The following is a 23,967-nucleotide window of genomic DNA, read 5'->3' as shown; positions in this document are numbered from 1 at the left end:
TTACCAGACAGGATCCAGACTTTGCTCTTAGACCTACCTAGATTAGAAATCGGACTCCTTAATACACCAGCTGCATGCCTGGAGACATGAGTCTTATCTTTTGAGGGCCTCAGTTTTTTTAGCTTTAAGATGGAGATAATAATAGGTTATGTACTATCGGTCTTTTGACAGTATTAAATGAGATGATGCAAATTATTTAGCAAAGTCACTTGCGTATGATGAGTGCTCAGTAAGTGGACGTTATTAAAATTACTATTAAATTAAGCCCAAATGTACTTCCTGTTTTCTTCACTGGGAGGTCCTTCAAGTCAGAGATAAATGTATTCCACTTTGTAATCCCAGTATCAAGCACTGTGCATGATCCATGCTAGGTCCTCACTGTTTCTGGAAAAGGTGCATATCTCAGATGTCTGGCTTGCAATGTTAGGTCCTTCTGTTGGTTGTGAGCCTGCAGAATCTTTTATTCCATTGAAAACAGCAGGAAGAGGAAGCTAATTGTCTGGATAATGTCTGCAGGCCTCATTTGCAAGAACTAGAGAATGCTTCTCTCCATTCAATAGCATAAGGTTACTGTTTAAGTTTTCTATTTTCTGCACCTTGTTCGCTCCTTTTTGTTCAGAGAAAATAAGTAGAAGTGAAGCAGGAGAAGAAAACAAGAAGTATTATATTGAAATGCTAATCTCATTTCATTAAATGAATTGTGGAGGCTGAGATAGTGATCTGCATCCACAGAGAATAATTTCTTTAAATACCTTGAGCTCAATATTCCCTTCTGGACAACTTTTCATCTTCTTTTTTTTTTTTAAGTATTAAATTGTGCTAAAGCGTCCCAACTGAGCTTGGTTTTTAGATCATCCAAGCTAAAGGGTATATACTCAGTGGTGAGGGTGAGGCACTGATGCACCCCAAAATCTCCTCTTAAAAACAGCTGTGCCCTGCCTTCTCAGGCTGGCTTACATTGCCTGAAGCAGCTCCCCAAAGCTGAGTAGTGCTTATTTCAGGAAACAGCAAATAATCACACTGTTTCAGGTCAAGTCCATTACAAAGTTGGTCAGGTCACCGCAAGCTTCTCTCAGAGGCTTTGGCCCCAAAGCTTCCATATTTATTGGGAGCAAACCTTTATCTAAAAGAGCATCCATTTCAATTCTCTAGGGAGGACAGCTGCTGATCCAAGAATGTTCTTTATAATGAGCTTGGGGTTGAAGTCATAAAGTTGTTCACGGCCAGCTCTGTTCTTGCTGTACCTGTGGGCTTGTACTTGAACTTGAGAAGGTCAGATTCAAAGTTATTTTTAATTACAATTTTTAAAAGATATTTTAACCTAGAATGAAAGGATTGGAAGCATGGAAGAGAATAGGTACTCCCAGAAGACAGGGAAGCAGGGAAGAAATTAAACAAAGCAGGTGATCTCACAAGAAATGGAAGTGACCAGAACAGATGGGAGGAAAGCAGCAGTGCCTCTGAAGACACAAAACTTTATCCTAGAATAGCAAAGGTCTCTAGAAAATGCTAGGAGAACAGAAGAGGAAAAAGGAGAGGTAGGAGAAGCTACTAAGACAATATAAATAATTCCATTCAAGAAGGATCTAGTCTTTTGACACCAGAGGAGAGAATAAGATGCCAAGCTACTCTCTCTGGATGTATGTGAGACAGGATTCTGATATACCAGCAAGATAAATCAACTCTGGCTGTTTTAAGCAGAAAATTGTTCAATAGAAGGATGATGGGTAGCTGCTGAATTACTAGGAACACTCAACAACAGACTCAGCAGCTACTTAGGAGCAGAATCCAATCCACACAGCAGGTCTGTGAATGTCCCCGTTGGAGCCACAACTGAGCCCTGGGAGCTCCAGCTTACTGGACATGCAGCCCCAGTCACTGGCTAGTGAGCCCACTGCTAGCAATTGTTCCTAGAGCCCTCAGAACATAACCTTGCTACAATCCCCTCTACTGCCAGACAGGAGTCTCACTGGGCTCTTCATTCATCTTCACTAGCTCCTATTCAAAGTATCGTTGAGTGTATGTTAGAGCTTAGCTCATATGTTTGTGCTCTAGTTGTAGCCATAGCCAGAAAATGAACTTTCTGGCATCTTCAGCAACTCTAGTGAGAGATGAGCTCTATGTTTAGCAAATTCTCTGAACATAAGAAACAAGTTCAGATAAAAAAGTGAAAAATAATGACAGAGGTCTAGTACATAATGAAATCTGTTTCAAGTTCCTAAAATATTAAGAATGGGATACCATAGTCCTGCGAAGTAAACACTGGGTACTGTAGCCATAACTGGGTATAGTGGTTACAAGCACAGGTTCTGGAGACAGAGAGACCTAGGTTTGATTCTGACTGCATTGCTTCTATACCTACGTGATCTCGGACAAGGCTATTTAATCTTTTTGAGCCTTACTTTCCCCACTGGCAAAATAGGCTTAATAACAATTTGTCAACATCAATGCCATGGCATCTGCTGTGACATCTGTTGTTTTTCGCCTTCTTAGAACCTCTTTTTCATCCTGTCCTCCTAATAATGTTCCCATTTCCTATGGAGAACTTAGTGTGATCCAAATGGGCCCACCAAAATTGCCCTCATTCACATGGGTGGCATGTGACACAGCTTTGACCAATCATTGTATCCCATTTTCCTGGCCTCAGTGATTGACTCAGGGATGGGGATGGGACTCAACTTGGGCCAATCAGAATCCTTCCTGGAACCTTTCTCCTGGGGATGCATGAAGGCTATTTCTCTCCACCAAGGCTGCTACATTGGTAGGAGGTGAGCTTAGAACTGCAGGAGGTCATGTTTCCCACTTCACAGAGAAAGTTTGCCTGAGGTAGAAATGAAGACAGAGTCGTGAAGACTTTGTCTGAGTACTTGCATACAGCTAGACACAAAGTCACCTGCTCTCCTGTGTTTCTCAGTTATGAGAGTCAATACATTTCCCTTTATGCTTAAGCTAGTTTGTATTGAATGTCTGTCACTAACGACCTAACAAGTCCTGAGGAATCTAGTTGTCGAAAGCATTACATGAGATAATGCTAGTAAGATGCTTAGTGAGTATCTGGCAAATATTTTGTTTTTTGTCTTATTTGCAATAGGTGCAGGCATTGAGTTGAACTGTAATAAAAAATGATACTTATTATTATTTGCATTGTTCAAGACTTGGCCATATCCTGTATTATCTGTCACTCTCGAGGCTAAATGCATTTCAAAGTTTTGCTAATGGTATTAATAACATTCCCTTTTTCCCAAATGTAATATACTTTCTCCTCCTTCTACCCAAATCCTACACCTTTCAAGTCATAAGTGTTGCTGCCTACAAAAAGTAAGCCCTCCCTACAAAAAGTAAGACTAGTCCAGGTTTCATCAGTTTCCCTCCTTTCTGACTATGTACAGCATATCATTGTGCATCAGGGCATTTGTTGTTTCTATATTCTCTCATCATGGTGACTATTTCATGTGTTTGACCCTTGGAACCCATGTTCTGAGCTGCATTATACTTTCATTGACAGTAAGAACAAATGTTATGCCTCTTTATATACCTCACTGCACAAAGCAGGGTGGAGCATTACTCTTCTCTGTACATAGGGGGCAATAGACTGAGTAATCTTACAAAACGTTTGGTTTCGTAGGCATAGATGCTCAGGAAATACTTGTTTGTAGACTGATTTCATAGACTAAATGAATTTTGTCTTCAATGCCACAGGTGGTAAGTAATCTGCCCAAGTAAACATATGAACCAACAAAAAGGACTTGAAGCCAGGTCTAACTTTCATTCGAATGTTCTTTTATTGCTATGGTAGGTGAATTTAGCTGCTTTGAGGGTATACCAAGTGCAAAGTTATTGATATTCAATATGACTTAAGTACTTACTCTGTGCTGGTAGCATGCTTTCTATGCATTATCTTGTTTAATTCTAGGGTGTAAAACACTATTGCTGTCCCCTTTTTGCAGTTGAGCAAACTGAGTCTTAAGAGAGGTTAAGGGATCTGACCAAAGTTACACAGCTATTAAATGTCAGAACTGGATATTAGCCTGGTACTCTCTGACTTAAAAGACTCTTCTCTTAATTACTAGATCGTTAGGGGCCCTCAATAAACAAATAGTTTGTGTCTTGTTACTCCTGAAAAGTCAATTGAAGCTTAGGACTTCAATAGTTTTGACATAGTACCTTGATGCTCTAAGAAAGCCAGAGCTTCAACACTGTGCCTTTGCCTTTCTGACACTCCAGATGATGCAGGCAGCTCTTTTTAGCCATGTCTCACATTTTACTCATTTTTAATGGAATGCTAATTTTGTATGCATTCTCCATATCCAGATTTAGACAAGGCACATAGTTGAGCATACTTAGTTTTTATCTAAATGTGCCATACCTCAGGTGAAAAATGTGCTGCCTGCAATGTAATTATGCATTCAGAATAATATGTGTGTCTGCTGGGGGCTTATAAATCAATAGCTTATTGTGCAATATATTGTCCAATTTTTTGCCATAGACATATTCGAGGAAACTAAAACTTGTCAACTGGTTGCACATTAATAATGAGTTTGGGACTTCGACAAGAAAGCAGAATAAATCTGAGTTGACATCCATTGACCAAGAAGACCTCGACAGCTTTCTCATCTGTCTGCTGCAACCAAGGCCTGAGCAAAGCCTAAAATTAGTCAATAATGTCACAAGAAGGTAAGGCCTGGTGCTTTCATTCTCCAGAATAGTCATTTATTTTTCATTCCATGAACACTTACCTAGTACCTGCAGTTGGCCCTAGAGATAGAGGGGTGAAAAAGACAAGCCAAGGGCTCCGTTCTCTTGGATCTGGCATGTGGGTGGAAAGCGATGAACAGCAAGTAAACAAATGTATGAATGGATAATATTATTTCAAATAGTGGTATGTGCTATGAAGAAAAAAAACAAGGTATTGGGTTTAGGCAGAGACTGGGGTTGGTGAGGCAGGACATGATAATAAATGAATATTTAGGAATGACCACTCTGAGGAGTAGATATAGGAGATGAGAAATGAAAGACGAGAAGGAATCAATATGTAAAGATTGGAGGAAAAGCATTCCAGGGACAGGGCATAGCATGTGCAGAGGCACAGCATGTGCAAAGGAAAGCTGGCCGGTGTGACTGGAGAGTAGAAAGCAGGGGGAGAGAGTAGGATAAATGACATTAGACAAGCAAGCAATGGCTTGGTTATGTAGGACCTGACAGGTTATTGTAAGAAACTGAGATTTCATTTTAAGTGTGGAACAAAGCCACTGGAGGGATTTAAAGCCAGAGAATGATGTGATATGATTTATAAGCTTTCTGCCACTCCAGTCCAATTGCATGTACTTATTGCAAATTTAAAGTTCTGGAAGAAAAATTAGCTCCAAGTGAGAGCTGCCTGTGTACAAACTGTATTAAACTCCACAGATTTTTTTCCCTGGGAGAATGGGGAAATTCTTTTCTAACAGCCACATCTTGACAAGGCAAGTGCTTTTTGAAAGGGTTTTTGCAGTATTCAAATTGCCAAAGACTCCTGGAAATTTTACCCTTGATGTTATGGTTAAGCAGAGAGTTTCTGAATGACTTGCTGAGCTTCAATGAAAAGCAACAGCCAGGAAAGGCAGGTGACCTTTCTTTGCGAATGGAGATAAACCAATGCATCTGCCAAGGGCTGTGAATTGTGCTTCGTAAAGAAGTTAATGGTCACACTGAGTCAGCCATTCGCACTCTAGTACCTTCAGAAAGAGACAGAATTCTGGACAGCAAGAGACATAATTCAAATTCCAGCTCTGTGTCTTCCTAGCCGTGTAACAGTAGTCAAGCTATTTAATATCTGTGAACCTTAGTTTGGTCACCTGAAAATGGAGATTAATAATGGTACTACCTTCTTGGGTTGTAATGTGAACTAAATGAGGCAACACAAGCAATACATTAAGGCCAGGGAAAAGCATAAATATTTGCTATCAGGGGTTCATTTTTGAAAGATACGTACCTAGGTTGAGAAGTATAAACCATAGCACAAGGTGTTCTGAAAGGAAAGACAAACAGCCCTTTGGACAAACACCTTCTTATGAGAATGATGCTCTCAACTCAACCACCTGTTTTTGTATAACCAGATCCAGTCAACCACCTATTTATGTATGGTCTGCAAGCAAAGAATGTTTTTTACACTTTTAAATAGTTGGACAAAAAACAAAAGAATTTGTGACATATGGAAATGCTAGGAAATTCAAATTTCAGTTTCCATAAATAAAGTTTTATTGGAACATAGCTGTGTACATTTGTTTATGTAGTGTCTGTGGCTGCTTTCTCTCAAAAATGGCAGTGTAAAGTAGTTGCAAAAGAGATGATGCAGCCTGCAAAGCTAAAAATATGTATTGCCTGGCCACTTTCAGAAAAAGTTTGCTGACCCCTACTCTAAGCAGCTGAGCTGGCTATACTGAAGCTAACTAAATTGCCCTTCTGTTCAGATTTCTGTCCATTTACATTCAAGTTTCTTTTGACAAGACTGCTAATCCCCAGGTAGTGGTTTATTCCCCTCCTGGATATTTGGCCTGCAGTTAGTGCACTTCAACTAGTTGAACTGTGGTAGGTCAGGTATGACCTCACGGTCTTTCCACCTGACACTCTAACGTGAATTGAACAAACAGAATGTTGTGGACTTTCCTATTTGGTTAAGTTTTTGGTGGAAAATTTCTCACTAAAAGTGCTGAACAGAATCATCAATTAATATTATATTACTCCACGTAAATCATTGATATGAGGCATGATTTAAAGAAACACAACCATAAGTACTTACAGGTAACTTTTTATTGGACATTAGATTTGTCTATTGGCAATTAATATAATCTTGATCATATATTCACATTTGAGAAGAAAACTTCCACTTCAGACAGGTAGAAGCCTTATATGTAGAGAAAAATGAGAATCCTACAGAATCTCTGGACCGTTATCTATCAAAAGCTTTAGCAGGCAGTTTCCTTTCAGCTTTTGATCTCCGTCAAGAGAAGTCTGTCAGGGAGCAAATTAGCAGGCAAATGCCCTTCCAAGTTCCTTACTCTTGATCTGTCTCTCCTCAGATAGCATAGATATTGGTTTTTAAGGGGAAAAGTTATACGAAAATGTGCTGTTTGTGTATTTGAAATCTACTGAGCCTTTCTTTAATCAGAAAAAAAAAAATCATTGTTGCTCTCTGTCTTTCCTCTTCATAGTTTTCCTGTTAATAAGTCCCCATTGTTTCCGAACCATTTGGATGCAAAGAAGTAAGTTTCCTACTCTAGGCCACAAATAATACTGCATGCATCATAAGTATCATCTCATTTAATCCTTATTCGACCCTACGGCTGTGTGCTGTGTTCCCATTTTATAAGTATGTAAACTAAGGCTTGGAGAAATTAAGTAATTTGCCTTGTGTCACATAGCTTGTAAGTGACATACCTGGGATTTGAACCCAGAGCTTTTAATTCCCCCAAACTGCTATTAGTACTACAATTCAGCACAGAGTTCTTTGCTTGAGTTTAACTTTGATTTATCATTTAAGATCCCCTTCCCCAAATTAACCAAAGATAAATAATTTAGCTCATATGTATAATAAAGAGACTTGGTGTTCCTAATAAGAACAAAAATGATGTATTAGAAAACAAAATGTTCTTTCCAGGGGCTTGTTTTGGGCACTGTATCACAAATTCTATGAACCAATAACATATGCTTTATCTAAGATGAGACTGATAGATTTGGGACACTTCTAGGGAGTCTCTTATTCTGTAAAGATTTGACAACTAGCTACATCTGTGTTATCGGAACAAAATGCGATGAAACGTCATGGATTACCTTCTATATTTACTCCTCAGTATTGATTTAAATTTATTGCTGGAATCTATGCTTTGCAGCCCTATCATTTACTCAACCTGTTCACCATGATAAGAAATGTATGAAAAGTAGTGCCACTTCCAAAACGTATTCTACTGGGCTTATGGCATCTTTTAAGACTTTTTTCCCTTTTCAATTTTACTGAGGTATAATTTGCAAACAAAAAGTGCACCCATTTCAAGTGTACATTTGGATGCATCTTGACACATGTATACAGCTTTGTAAACACCAGCTCCATTAATGCAAAGAACATTTCTATAATTCCATAAAGTTCCCTCATGGTCCTCTGCAGTCAGCGCTCCCATGCATCCCTACCTCATGGATTAGTTTTGACAGTTCTAGGATTTCACATCAGTGGAATCATACAGTATGTACTCCTTTATTTCAGATTTATTTCATGTAATGCCTTTGAGATTAATCTATGTTGTTCTGTGGATCAGTAATTTACTCCCTTTTATTGCTAAGTAATACTCCATTTTATGGAATTTTGTTTGTCCATTAATTTGTGATGGACACTTTGGTTGTTTCCAGTTTGGGGCTATTATGACTAAAGCTGTACATCAGTGTGCAAGTTTTGGGTGTATTTTTTTTATTTCTCTACCTAGGGGTAGAATGGCTGGATTATATGTGAGTTAATTTTATTAAAAACTGTCAAAAAGTTCTCCAAAGTGGTTGTACCATTTTATACTCTCACCAGAAACATGTGAAAGTTCCAGTGTCTTGGTTATCAGTAGTTAGTGGATTTTAGCTTCATGATAATCTAGATCTTTCTCAGTAAAACAATGACTCTTGAACCAGTAGAGAAATGGACTCCAGAGAACCAATTTCTGCAAAGCTGTAAGGAGAAACATTACCTTAACTGTTAAAAATCTGATTTTATTGGTTAATTTCTGAGGAAGAATGCTCATAAATTTTAAAAGAACATGACTTAAAATCTAGTCTGTGAAAGTGAAATTGATGTAGGTAGTCTGTTGCTCAGAGACAGGACTTTAATGAGTAACTACTGTTTGGGCGTTGGTCATGGAACTATGCTGGGGTTACCGGTGACTTTAAAATGTGACCTACTTCAGACCTTCGTCTGATGCCTGCAGTGTGCCTCAGATGGGCACTTAAAACGGGTTTGAATGCTTCCAGGAGATTGTGAGTCAAGGAAAACTGCTACATGGGGGAAGGAACAGAGTGGCAGCTGAGGAAACCCAACCTCTGCCCCAAGATACCACTCCCACTCCGTGCTCTGTTCTCCCCAAGGGAGCCGGGGAACAAGGGCGTGGGGTGTGGCAGGACTAAATTGACTTCCATCGTCCCATTTAACTCAGAGAGAGGAAGCCAGGAGCTGAACAGAGACCAGAAGCTTTTCTCTTAACAGTGTGAAAGAGAAAGCTCTTTGATTTTATAGCCAAGAGTCGTTAATTAGCCAAATTGAATTAAACACCCTTAAATGCTGGCAGCTAAAGAACCACAAGTTTGTGGCACCAGGGTTGAACCCAAATGGAGCAAACCTAATTTCAAACAGAGCAAATCAAATAAGGAAAATGGAAAAATTATAATTTGTCTTTTATTTTTATTTTTTGAGACAGGATCTTGCTTTGTTGCCCAGGCTGGAGTGCTTTGGCACGATTTTGGCTCACTGCAGCCTCAACTTCCCAGACTAAAGCAATCTTCCCACCTCAGCCTCCCAAGTAGCTGGGACTAAAGGAGCATGCCATTATGGCTGGCTAATTTTTGTATCTTTTGTGGAGAACTGAGTTTTGCCATTTTGCCCAGGCTGGTCTCAAACTACTGGGCTGAAGGGATCTGCCCACCTCAACCTGCCAAAGTGCTGGGATTACAGACATGAGCCACCATGCCTGGCCTGATTTGTGTTAAATCTAAGAAATGAGAGCACTCACTGCCTAATTGTGCACACACTCCTGTCTTTGTCTCACTGCCTGCTAAGGAATCATGGTTTTTTTTTTCTCAAAAGTTAATTTTAATTTTAGGGTAATATTTAGCCCTTGATATAAAGCATATAGTTATATGTTAAAAAGTGGAATTGTCATTCCTAGTTTTTGCAGGCTAGATTTGGAGGGCAGATACAGAGTTCTCTGAAAAGACCATTTGCTAGTAGCCTTGCTCAAATTAGAGCTACAGATTCCCAAAGCTTCAAAAAGTAGACCAGTAAACAAAGTTGTAGAGGCTCCTAGAATAGTACTACGAGAAACAGATGGAAATACAGAAAGAACTTTAACAGAGATTAATATATAACACTTTTTAATGTTTTCTGTCATTGTACTAAATGCTGTAAGTATGTTATTTTATTCAACTTTTATTAATACAATAATTCCACGAAGGAAGTTGCTTTGGTTTTTTCCAGCCCACTTTACAGTTAAAGAAGCTGAATCACAGAGAGGCTTATCCAAGTGTATAGACCTAAAAGAAAACAGAGCTTTTCAACCACAAAATTAACCAAACAATTATACCACTCATCGAATCAAAATATGGTACCTGTGCTTGGCCCTGGCAAACAGCCAGCCCTGTCTCAGGACAGAGGAGGGCCACCTCCTGCCCTGAGGACATAAATGCCACAATAGAGGAACTCAGCTTAACAGAACCACCTGTAACAGTCAGCTTTTTATAAGACAACACACTTCCCATTTCTACAGCACTCTTTCCATTTAAAGTATTGCGTGTGTGTATGTGTGTGTGTGTGTATAATTGCATTTAATCTTTACACCAACTTTGGAGGAGAGGAGTACATTATTATTGACATTTGACAGAAAAGACAATGAGTTTCCAAGTAGTTAAACAAGTTGCCCTGATTCTCTCACCCAGATCAGGAAACATGTACTAGAGTCCTCATCTTCTGGTTCTAGGTTTTGCTTTTCAGTTTTAACTCTTCCTCCTCCTGAGAGGTGACAGCGTGCTGGCAGTCCTCACAGCCCTCGCTCGCTCTCGGTGCCTCCTCTGCCTGGGCTCCCACTTTGGTGGCACTTGAGGAGCCCTTCAGCCCACCGCTGCACTGTGGGAGCCCCTTTCTGGGATGGCCAAGGCCAGAGCCGGCTCCCTCAGCTTGCAGGGAGGTGTGGAGGGAGAGGCGTGAGCAGGAACTGGGGCTGCACGCGGCGCTTGCGGGCCAGCTGGAGTTCCAGGTGGGCGTGGGCTTGGCGGGCCCGCACTCGGAGCAGCCGGCCGGCCCTGCCGGCCCCGGGCAATGAGGGGCTTAGCACCCAGGCCAGCGGCTGTGGAGGGTGTACTGGGCCCCCCAGCAGTGCCAGCCCACCGGCGCTGCGCTCCATTTCTCACCAGCCTTAGCTGCCTTCCCACAGGGCAGGGCTCGGGACCTGCAGCCTGCCATGCCTGAACCTCCCACCCACTCCATGGGCTCCTGTGCGGCCCAAGCCTCCCCAATGAGCACCGCCCCCTGCTCCACGGCGCCCAGTCCCATCGACCACCCAAGGGCTGAGGAGTGCGGGCACACGGCGTGGGACTGTCAGGCAGCTCCACCTGCAGCCCCGGTGCGGGATCCACTGGGTGAAGCCAGCTGGGCTCCTGAGTCTGGTGGGGATGTGAAGAACCTTTATGTCTAGCTCAGGGATTGTAAATACACCAATCAGCACCCTGTGTCTAGCTCAGGGTTTGTGAATGCACCAATCGACACTCTGTATCTAGCTACTCTGGTGGGGCCTTGGAGAACCTTTGTGTCCACACTCTGTATCTAGTTAATCTGGTGGGGACGTGGAGAACCTTTTTGTCTAACTCAGGGATTGTAAACGCACCAATCAGTGCCCTGTCAAACAGACCACTCGGCTCTACCAATCAGCAGGATGTGGGTGGGGCCAGATAAGAGAATAAAAGCAGTCAGCCCGAGCCAACAGTGGCAACCTGCTCCGGTTCCCCTTCCACACTGCGGAAGCTTTGTTCTTTCCCTCTTTGCAATAAATCTTGTTACCGCTCACTCTTTGGGTCCACACTGCTTTTATGAGCTATAACACACCACGAAGGTCTGCAGCTTCACTCCTGAAGCCAGCGAGACCACGAGCCCACAGGGAGGAACGAACAACTCCAGACGCGCTGCCTTAAGAGCCCTAACACTCACCGCGAAGGTCTGCAGCTTCACTCCTGAGCCAGCGAGACTACGAACCCACCAGAAGGAAGAAACTCTGAACCACATCCGAACATCAGAAGGAACAAACTCCAGACGCACCACCTTAAGAGCTGTAACACTCACCGTGAGGGTCCGCGGCTGCATTCTTGAAGTCAGTGAGACCAAGAACCCACCAATTCCGGACACACTCCCTTTGATGGGCTAACTGGGCAACAAAAATATAACTTTATGAGCTTTGACCAAGGTTCCCTGGAATAGACTATTTTAATAATAATGATAAAAATAATAGTAATAACACTAATTGCATCCTTCATGAATCCTCTTAACACAAACCTATGCAGTAGGCACTATTGTCAGCCCCATTTCACAGTGGAGAAAACTGAGTCAAAGTGGTCATAAGTGGACAGGGGCCCAGGCTTGACTCCCTCCTGCTGTAAATTCGATTTCTTCGATTAAGGTGAAACTTCTCCAATTCCATGAGTTTCAGAATCGTAACAAAGAGGCTGGAACATGAGCCCTCACTGTGAATGTACAGATCAAATGTCTACCTCACCCACTAACGAGAACCCATTGTCATAGCAACAGATGTATCAGATATTTCAGCTCAAGCACAGGGAAGCAACATTCTCAAACAATTCACAAGAGATCCTGGCTCCGTTTGTAATTACAGATTTCACTTGAAATTTTTTTTAAAAAATTATAAGTTGTTTCATCTTTTAAAGCAAACAGAAACCCTGAGAAGGAGAGAGAAGATTCATGAGATAAGTAAAACACAAAATTATTTGATGTAAGAGATTCAGAGTAAGAGGAAATTTCATAACATGTGGGGCCATTTTCCTAATATGGAAACTTTTCATATTATATCTTTTTACTGCCTAATGCTAAATTCTACCTGGCTTCCAGTCCTATAGTATTGAATGCCAAGTATCCTGTGAGAAACAAGAGTTCTGCTTTCATTTAATTTGCTTTAGGTGAACTCATTTTGCCTGCTGAATCCATAAGCCAGTGGTAAAAAAAAAAATGTATTGCCCTGAGTGGCAGATGAGGGTAGTATGATCACATAGGACATACTTGTAGTAAAATAGTCACTGTTTATCTGAAATTCATATTTAATTTGTGATCCTCTATTTTTAAATGCTGAGTCTGGAAACCCTATTTGGAGACAGACTGAACAGGGTTCAACTTCCAGCTCCACCATCTACTGACTGTGTTAAGGTCAGTTATTTTGAACATGTGTGAACATGTCCAGTTATTTAACATGGCATTTCCTTATCTGTAAAATAAGGTTAATGCCTGCACCTGTCTCATAAGGTTGTGTTGAGAATTACATTTTAAAAATACCTGGTATGTGCCTGGAACATTATAAGCACTCTATAGATGTTTATCGTTAGTACTACTACTGGTGTTATCAGCCATCCTATTATCAGAACCACTAAATATAAATGACCACTGCCACATTTCCTAAATATAATAAAGAAAGTCATCTTTCCAGAAACCTAAATGATGTGACAAGTTAATGACATTTAACTAATAATAAATAGTAATGAACTAAATTTGGCTTAATAGACATTTATTAATTCCCCAATATATACGAGGCACAGAGCTAAGCACTAGAAGTGCAAAATTCATAAGCTGTCAGAGTTAAAAGGAAATGCAAAAGATGATCTAATTCGATGCCCCTCACTGTACAGATGAGGAAACCAGTCAGTGTGGGAGGCAGTGAGTCCTTCACCCAGCATCACAAGGTAAAATGGTGGTAAAACCAGGACTGGAAGCCAATCCCCCTGACTCTGAATCTAGGATGCCTTTTACTCATCTTTCCTGTTTTCTTGTGCAAAGACAGAGCCCTTACTCTCTGGGAACTAACACTCTAGTAGAAAAATACCAAACAGATGTAACCACTGGTTTTTACCATTTTGCTGTGAGTTAACTAAGTAGAGTCAATGTCCCCTAACAATTTGATCCTCACAAAAGTTTAATAAATTAGCATAAGAAAAAAAAACAATAATTGTTATTGTCATTAATCTTAGGAAAACTGCTGTCCCAAGATGTCAATGGACTGTAATAATGTTGTAAGGTGGGCATGAGACAGCATTTAAAGTAGATGCCAGATTATCCATTGCAGCTGGCTGCCTCCGCCCATAAAAATGAATTGAAACATACTGTGAAGCGAAATGAAGCCAAGCAGGTGTCTTTAATGAAGATATCTTTACGCAAAACTGCATGGGAATTGGAATGGGCTTGCAGACCAAGCACAGGGAAGCAATCAACAAGGTTAGCCAAAACTCAGAAAAACTCCGTCACAAAAGCCAATAAACTGCTTGCCCAGATCACCAGGAAGGAAACCCTGATTGAAACCAAAGACCAGAAGAACAGAACAACCAGAGATTTTAGAATCACAAATTTCAGACACACGGGCCAAAGATGTGTCTGAGGATGCTGAGTAAACCAGGGGTCCCAGTTGGACTTAAATCCAGGTCTTTTGAAACCTAGTTTGCTTTCCACAGAACCACAATGGCTCTTGTTTTTTTGTTTTGTTTTTTGTTTTTTTCTCTGTAAAATGAGAGAAGAGGGCAGCTATTGTACCAGCTTATCTCTGAGGTCCTTTCCAGCAATAGCATCCTATGATTTCATTCTCATCTGTTCTATTCTATTCTATCCTGGCCTAGTTTCTTCCCATATTCAATCTGATTAATTCCTGCCATTTTTAAAATTATCTTTACCATTTAACTATTTTTAGGTATACAATCCAGTGGCATTGAGTACATCCACAATGTTGTGGAACTATCACCAATATCATCCCAAACAAAAACTTTGTATACATTAAACAATAACATTCTATTCTCCCTTTCTCCCAGAACCTTGTAACCATGATCCTTTTTTCTATTTATAAATTTTATTTTTCTAGGTATTTCATATAAATGGAACTATACAATTCTGTCTCTTTTGTGACTTAGCATAGTGTTTTCAAGTGTCATCCATGTTGTAGTATGTGTTAGAATTTCATTCCTTTCTAAGGGAACGATGTTCCATTGTATGTGCATATCACCACATTTTGTTTATCCATCCATCCACCGATGGACATCTGAGTTGTTTCCATTTTTGCCTATTGTGAATAATGCTGCTAGGAATATGATTGTGCATGTATCTTCTTTAGTCCCTGCTTTCAATTCTTTTGCATATACACCCGGAAGTGGAATTGCTGGACCATACAGTAATTTTTGGTTTAACTTTTTAAGAAATTGCTAGCTGTATATTTTTAACCCAATTTCAGCAATGAGACTTTACCTGTGGAAGCCCAAGAATGATGCTAATGCTTATTATTCATAGGTTTGTAAAATAATTACTGAGTTCAGCTACATGCTAGGACTGTGTCAAGTACTGGGACTCCAGTGATGAGCAAACCCAGACACAATCCCCGATCACATGGAGCTCTCAGTTTGTTAGGAAACCAAGCATTAAACAAACATACGCACCATGAGGTAATCAGAGTATCATAAGGGCTCTAAAGACACAGTATGAAATATTTTATCTTAAGAAGTTAGGGAAAGGCTGCTAGAAAATGATGTTTAAGCTGAGATCTGGAAAATAACCAAAAGCAGTTGTCAGAAAACTGCAGCCAACAGGCAAATCCAGCCTTGTTTTTACAAATAAAGTTTTATTGGAACACAACCATGCCCATTTGCTTATATATTATTTATGAATACTTTCATGATATAATACCAGGGTTGGGTAGTTGTGACAGACACCATATAGCTCAAAATACCTAAAATAGTTACCTAGTCCTTGGCAGGAAGTTTGTCAAATGCTGACCAAAAGTCAGTGAAGAGGGAATGAACAGGTAGATAGTATAACTGAAGAGGAGACAGTATGTGTGTGGGCCTGAGAAGGAAGAGCACAGCATAGTCAAAGAACTTGGAGTGGCTGTATTAGTTCACTTAGAAGGGAATGGAATTCTGACACATACTACAACATGGATGAAACTTGAAAACACTATGCTAAGTGAAATAAGCCAGGCACAAAAACACAAGTATCATAACGAGTTATCACTAAGTTGGTGATTTAAAACAACAGACATTTATCATCTTATAGTTCTAGGGGCTAGAAGCCTGAAATACGGATGTGAGTGGGTTGTTGCCTTCTGAAGGCGTTAAGGGGGAATCCATTCTGTCTCTTTCCTAGCTTCTGGTGACTTCTGGCAAGCCTTGACTGATTGCACTAATTGCTGCCTCCATCTTCACATGGTCTTCCCCTCTGCGTGTCTCCATGTCCTCTCCTTTTCTGTCTCCTATGAGGACACTTGTCACTGGATTTAGGGCCCCACTCTAATTCAGGATGATCTCATCTCATTGTGGGATCCTTACACTAACGACACTTATAAAGACTCTTAGTCCAAGTAGGTTCGCGTTCTGAGGATCCATGTGGACTTCTATTTTGTGGCTCCATGATTCAGCCCACCACAGTAGTCAGAGAACTCATGAAGGACAATGCAATGGAGAAGAGGATTAGAGATGAAGACTGTCAGGAGGTGAGCCTAGAGAGTTGAGAGAGACCAACTCTTATGGACTCTTAAACAACACACCATTGAACAGAGGATTCCTTTACACCTGCAGTGACCCAAGAATATTGTCATGCAATTTAACATGTACTTTTTAAAAAGTAGATGAAAAAGATGGTGTTTTAATTGATAAGTTCAAAGGACCCCAGAATTACTTTTCTAATCATTATTTCTTCCAAATGGAGGCCCCCCAAAGTGTCAGATTAGTAAGCAGCAGAAAACGCTTGACAGAAAAATTAATATTTGGCCACGATGCTTAGATTAAAAACATCAAGATTTTTGAAATGTAATGTGAGTACTGTGGATACTACTTTTTTCTAATAATTCACATTGTCTTTTTTTAAGATCCATTTGTCAAAAACTAAATCATTTAGACAACTATTCTCAAGTTTATACTCCTTCTTCTCCAGGATTGAGGTCATGTAAACTCTGCCCATTTCATTCGTGATGGCCAAGGCTGACTTTTGAAGAAGATCTTTAAGCAGTTTCCATCCAATGCTCAGAACATAACATCAGGTCTCAGCTATTGCCGATTCAGCCTGACCTTGTTCCCTGGTTGAGGAATTAAATGACTCCATTCACTTCCCAGACCCTGTCTGTTCCTTGCAATACAGTGCTAGTGGCAGGAATCCTGCTTTCCTCCCAGGGACTGAGGTTCTGAGTTGATAACTTCCGTTATATGCCACTCCCCCAATACTATAGTCATCCTTTACTCTTATCAGCAACCCATTTAGGGATGCCTCTAACTTCAGACTTCTTGCCGGGATGCTGTTACCATCTGATAAACTTCCGTAGTGAGTACACGAGATCAGATATGCAAGAAATGTAACTACATTTTTTTCTTAAATTGAATTGAATTTCTATTCTGAGCTTTCCTTCTTTGTGATAAAAGCTGAACTCATTCAATTTAGAATGTTCCCATCCCTCTTCTTTTCCAGGGTTGCATGGGGCTGTGACATAAGTGGGAGGAACTGGTAAGGGACACTATCATCTGTCCACATTGGCATCTTCTAAGATAACTTCATTCTAATCCAGTCTCCGTAAGATCTCTGTTGTATCCTCTTCTGCCCAATCCCAGGGATGCTGAAGATCTGGCTCTGCTAACTGGCCACACCTTGGAGTGAGAAGGCCACACCTCTGCCACTCTGAGGGCTGGGAAGGTTGGTGGTCCTACCCAGATGCTCCATATAGTCATTTCTGGACTATTATTCCTGCAGCATTCCAGGTGCAAGGGAAGGCTGGGATCTTAACTACTGTCTAGGGTTTATCCAGAGGTGGGAGAAGCAGATTCTTATTCTCAGTTTCCTTATGTCCTTCTGGGGTTGCTGTCTCTACCTCCAGCCCCAAACTCAGAAGAAGGGAAAAGAATATGAGACTCCTTCTCTGGAACCCACTCTGGACCAAGTCTCTTTTCCCCACTCTGATTTTCCCTCCCTCTCTTGCTACAGTGTTTTATCTAGTCTCAGGGACAGAGAAACTGGACCTGACTACCTATATTTTTCCAAGTATTTTTATTTTATACTTGAAGCTTGACTTTCAAAACTCCAAAGCAAGAAATTTTATTCTTTTATTTTGTGTTAGTATTGCCCCATCCTCTTCCTTGAGGGTAGGAGTTATAGAATATATATCTAACTGTTCTATAAATGGAAGAAAGGCAACGAGATAAAAGGGAGTGAAAGAGAGAAACAGATTAATATATCAAAGTAGTATCCCACTATGCTTTCCTTATGCCAACTGCCTGTGGGCTACATCTGAATTCATCATTTCTACATCCTGCTAGTCTGGTGGAGTCCCACATTAATTGATAGTAGTTCTTCTAGTACCTGGGCTTCCAGTACTTGTACTCTACAACAAACGGAATCCAGTCTGCTGTAATGCACTTGCTCCATCATCCATTCATGCATTCATTCACTCTCTACTTTGATTTGTATATGTTGAGCCTTACTAATAATGTCAGACCCTGTGCCTGGCATTAGGACACAGAGATGATCCTGAACACTAGCATCTTTTTGTGGACAGGACTACTCCATTTTGGCATTATTGGCATTTTGGACTGGATAATTGTTGTGGGGGCTGTACTATGTGTTACACTATGCTTAGCAGCATTCCTGGCTCTACGTACTAGATGCCAGTAGCATCCCCCAATGATTATTAAAAATGTCTAGACATTACCAAATGTCCCTTGGAGAGCAAACTCATCCCTGATTGAGAATCACCATTCTAGCAGAGGACACAGGCACATAAATAGACCATTATAACACAGTGAGGTCAGTGCATGGATAGAAACACACTAGTTAATGTGGAATGCTAATTAAGGCATTTAACCCACTCTAGGTGAGGGTGGGTAGGGTGAGATAAGACAGTGATGCCTGAACAAATAATGCTTACATAATGCTCTGAACCACAACTCATATTGCTGTTCCACATTTCTGCTCTACCATTCACCATTTGTTTATTCATTCAATAAATATTTCTGAGAACTGACGCTAGGAGCTAGACATTGAATGTACAAAAAATAGTAAGACAGAGCTCCTGCTTGCACAGAAGCAATGTATAATTACAATTAAGACCATGGGCTCCAGAGGCAGACTGCCTGGTTTCCAATTACGATCCAAACCTACTACTTGTAAGCTCTGTGACACTGGGCAACTTACTTAACCTCTCTGATCTAAAATTTCTAATTCTGTAAAACAGCAATAATAATAACAACTACCTCTTGGAGTTAATCAGATTAAAAGAGATAATTCTTATAAATCTCTTAGCATCTGGCCTGGTGAATGGAAAGCATAGAATAAATGGTAGGTTTTATCAGTGATTGTCCAAGTTCTATATTATAATGAGAAGGCCTTGTTCTAAGCCAGGGCCTCTCATCAGTGCCACTGCAGTTAATTGGATTATATCTAGTCGTATCCTGAGATGTGACAAGCAGAGACTCAGTATCTTGTCATCATTGGATTTCCATTAAAATACCATTAAGATTAAAAGTACTAAAAAAAATCTTAATTAGGGCATTAATTTTCACAGTAATAAATTAAAATTTTCAGGTCAGCTATAATAACCATAATAAACCCCAAAAAAGAGAGAAAGAAAGAAAAATTCTGGAAACCAAACCACACAGTCTCAAATTTTAGCCTCATTTCTCAGTTGATATTTTCAGTCAAAAAATGTTTTTCTTCCATTTTAATACAAAAATGTTAGTTTGAAGACTCTATTTTCTCCCAGACTTTGTGCAATTTTTGGCGCATGTTTGAGCATAACAATTACTCAGCAAAGAGAAGCTTGGGGATGGTTTAATAACAGCCTTCAAATATATGAAAAGTTATTACACGGAACATGATGACCAGCTGTTCCCTACTTTCACAGAGGACCAAGAAAAATGAATAGACTGAAAATTACAGGGGCTGACAATTTGAGGTAGACTCACTGAAGAACTTTGCAGAGTATAAAGTCGGTGTAGAAAACCTAAAAAAAAAAAGAGTTTGGAAAATATAGTATAGCAAAAAGAATACTGAGATTCCAGGGATGTAAGTTCTTGTGCTAACTCAAAACCCATGGCTTTCTGCAAGCCACTGACCCTCTGAAGCTGTTTTCTAATCTGCAAAATCTTCCACAAGTTCCTTGTTACACAATGCAGTCATAGTTTAGCCAGAATCTCCCTAAGACTGAATAGTCTGTGGATACAAATGAGGTCACTTTAAATTAGTGGTTATCAACTTGGGGTGATTTTGCCTTCCAGGGACATTTGGCAAAGACTGGAGACATTTTCAGTTGTCACAAGTGGGGGAGGAAAGGTGCTACTGACATTTAATGAACAAGGTCAGAGATGCTGCTAAATAGCCTACCATGCAGAGGACAGCATCCCACAAGATACAATTATCTGGTTCAATGTGTGAAGAGTGCCAAGATTGAGAGACTCTTCTCTAAGATAAGAACTTAACTTTTTCTACTTTGTACACCTGCCCATATAACACCATAGTGCACAGGGTTTGCCCACTAATTTTTGAGAGTCCTTGGGTATGGTAGCTATTGATATTCATGGAGCATTTCTAGCTCTCTGCCTCCTGAGTCATGGTAAGGCTGCACTTTCCTACTCCCCTTGAAGTTAGGTATAGCCATGTGACTTGTTTTAGTCAATGAAGTTTGAACGGAAGTGATGTGCTTATTTTGAAGGGCTAACGGGTGATTCACTGTGGTCCTGTCCCACTACTGCAACAGTCTTGGAACCACAGGTCAGGCTCATGATGAAGCCCTTGTCCACCTAGCTTGCTCAGTTACTAAGATGAGCATTACCCTTGACCAACCATGATGGATGTGTAATATTAGAAGTATATATTTTTCCCCAAATTGGGCAGATCTAAGAATATGAATGTTATGTAGATACAAAAATATGATTTTAGAAGAGCATGATGTTAAGAGTGTAGGTTGTCAAGTTAAACCTCCTTGATCCAAACCTGGCTCTGCTTCTTATTAGCTGTCTGACCTTGAGTAAGTTAACTTCTCTGCATTCTACTTTCCTCATGTGTAAAATGGGGTGATTGATAGCATCTTCCTTTGAGGTCAGATGGGAATATACACATTGAGCAATTAGTAAGGTGCCCTTATTATTAAGCACTTTGTAAATAGTGACTCAATCCTCATATCAGCTTTGTGCGGTAATCACTACTGTTATTCCTGTTGCATGGATGATGAAACTGAGGCACTGAGAGGGTAAATAACTTGCCCAAGCCCATAGAACCACCAAATGGCAGAGGCATTCAAACTCAGGCTGTCTGGCTACAGTCCATGCTATTAGCCATAACGCAATGACAGTGATGATGATAATGATGAAGATTACATCATTGTCTTAAAAAATATGATCCATTGGGCCACGCTGAATTACAGACAAGTATATGGCCAGAGTCTACCCTCAGAAAGTTCACAGTCTATTAGGAAAGCTGAGACATGAACTTCACAAGTTCCCAGGCAAGGTAGAATGTGATCAGTGCCATAAAATTGAGAAAGATAAGTGCTTTGACAATTTTATTAAATCTCTCATTTAACCCTCAGTTAACTTGAAAATTCAATTAACCAGAAGCATTACTCATATGTTCCCATTAATCAAGGTTTTATAATATCAGTTGAACTGATTTAACCTTAATAAACAGATGATTGCACATGGATTGCAGGAGGACTTAGGAGCACAATAACTCAGAAATCAGCTCCACGACTAAGTGCTTTCCTAAAAGCAAAGGAAACACTTCAGGACAGAAAGGGAAGAGGAGAGAAAACAATGAGTGCTTAGCACAACACAGCAATGAAGGGGAGAAAATCTTGGTTTGTGGAAGACTAAGTAGGTCAGAGGAGAAAGAAAAACCCTTTGGCATCACTGACATTATCTGAGTAATGTCTGTCAGAGCAGATGGCCCTGCTCTTCTAGCAGACAGTCCAAGGGACAGTAACTGGTGAGACAAGGTGTGCCCATCTATGTAAAACCAATTGTGAGCATGGACAATCATTTATTGAGCCCCCAAGCATGATTGTAAGGAATAGTAAAGAATTCAAAAGGCCATGAGATTTAGGACACATGCAGAGCAACCATGCAGATTACATTCATTGCTTCTCCTGTATAAGGTAACCTTCTTTCCTTCCATCCTGGGAAAATCCAATTCATCCTTCAAGGCCCAAGTGCCCTAAGAATTGTTTTATAAATACTCCAGAAAAAATTAAATTGTTTCTTTTTCTGTATTTACATGGCTCTTCATTTATGTGCACTCTATACTAGTTTTCACATTGCAATTTATACAATAGGCTTTTCTAGAAAGCAGAGAACAATGTGGTCTTGAATAGTTATAGAAAGTTTTGTAAAGATTAATATATACCACCAAATACAAAGATCTGGAGCACATCTCTCTACAGGCAACTACGCCTCTTTTCTAGTTTTATGAGTCACACGTCAATGCTTGTGACTCAGTGATACTCATTGAGTATGTATCTCATGGTGAAAATTTTATGGTATTTCTTCCTCAGTCTTCTTGAATAATGAAATAAGAAAATTGTGTCCCAAGAAAGAGTGTCCAACACTCAAGCAGAGACGTGAAGGTTTGGTTTGGTATAGAGAGAGAGGGAGTGAGGTGCAAGAAGCAAGAATTCAGATCTCCTTTAGGAGTAAGAGTAATCCTATTGACATATGGCAACAATGAACCAAAAGTACATGAAATTGAATCAATTTCCCCATTTTAAGAGCATACTAAGTCATACTAACAATGAAGTTAGAACACACACCTTGAACATATTTTTCTTTCTTTCTTTCTTTCTTTTTTTTTTTTTTGAGACAGAGTCTTGCTCTGTCACTCAGGCTGGAGAGCAATGGCACAGTCTCAGCTCATTGTAACCTCCACCTCCCGGGTTCCAGCAATTCTCCTGCCTCAGTCTCCCATGTAGGTGGGATTACAGTGCCTGCCACCACACCCAGCTAATTTTTCTTTCTTTTTTTTTTTTTTGGTTTGTTTGTTTTTTTCGTAGAGACAGGGTTTTGCCATTTTGGCCAGGCTGGTCTCAAACTCCTGACCTCAGGTGATCCAACTGCCTCAGCCTCCCAAAGTGCTGGGATTACAGGCATGAGCCACCGTGCCTGGCAAAGATATTTTTCTTAATCCCACCTAGCTGGAGTTCATCTTCTCTGTCCCCTTTTGCTCATGCCATTTTATACCCCCATTTTAGCACTTTTAGTTGCTGTGGCCATATCTGCCTCCCCAACAAGACTGTGAACCAAAGGTGAAAATTAAACTTTACGTATGTCTCTTGAACTGAATTGAAAAGACAACGTCACCAATCAGTTTTTCAAATAACAACCCAAAGAGCTGACTCAGACCTCTCCTCTGTGGAGCAATGAAGGATTTCATTCTTACACAAGGGAGCAGATGTGAGCCTGTCCTTTCATTAGAATGAAAGGTGACTGTCTACTGTGGTCACCTCATTGAGTTCCACAGCCTCTAAAATCACTGTAGCCAGAAATAGTCGGAGAAGTGAAAGTCTCAAAATTAATATTAGCAAATCTGGGGCCAAACCTTCACTTGTAGATTGGATTCATTCTCATTTTCCACCACCCTCTTAAACCAATTTTAGCCAAATAATGCTGTGGATATGTGGTCTTAGAAGACTCTTGAACAAATGACTTCCTGGATTGGCATTTCCCTCCTGGGATTTGCTACAAGCTTACACTAAATGTCGCAGATGAGACCTGAAGCCAATCAATGATTTCTTTTGCAGAGTGTATCTGTGTAAGCATATGTATGTGTGACTTGATGCACTCTAATTAGAGTTGTTCCTGCTTCCTACAACACTATCTTCACCTTCTCATTAAAGGCTTTTTATTACCAAGTCTCCATTTCAGTCTATTAAGAACTTTAAGCACTTAGCAATGTAATTGGTATGTATGTTTAGACACAATGAATCTCACATCATATGTCCAGTTAGTGCAAACAAAATTGGACTGCAA

The sequence above is a fragment of the Pan paniscus genome, chromosome 4 (genome assembly GCF_029289425.2).
Source record: "Pan paniscus chromosome 4, NHGRI_mPanPan1-v2.0_pri, whole genome shotgun sequence".
NCBI classification, from domain to species: domain Eukaryota; kingdom Metazoa; phylum Chordata; class Mammalia; order Primates; family Hominidae; genus Pan; species Pan paniscus.
The sequence above is the reverse complement of the archived record's forward strand: the minus strand, read 5'-3'. Positions refer to the sequence as shown.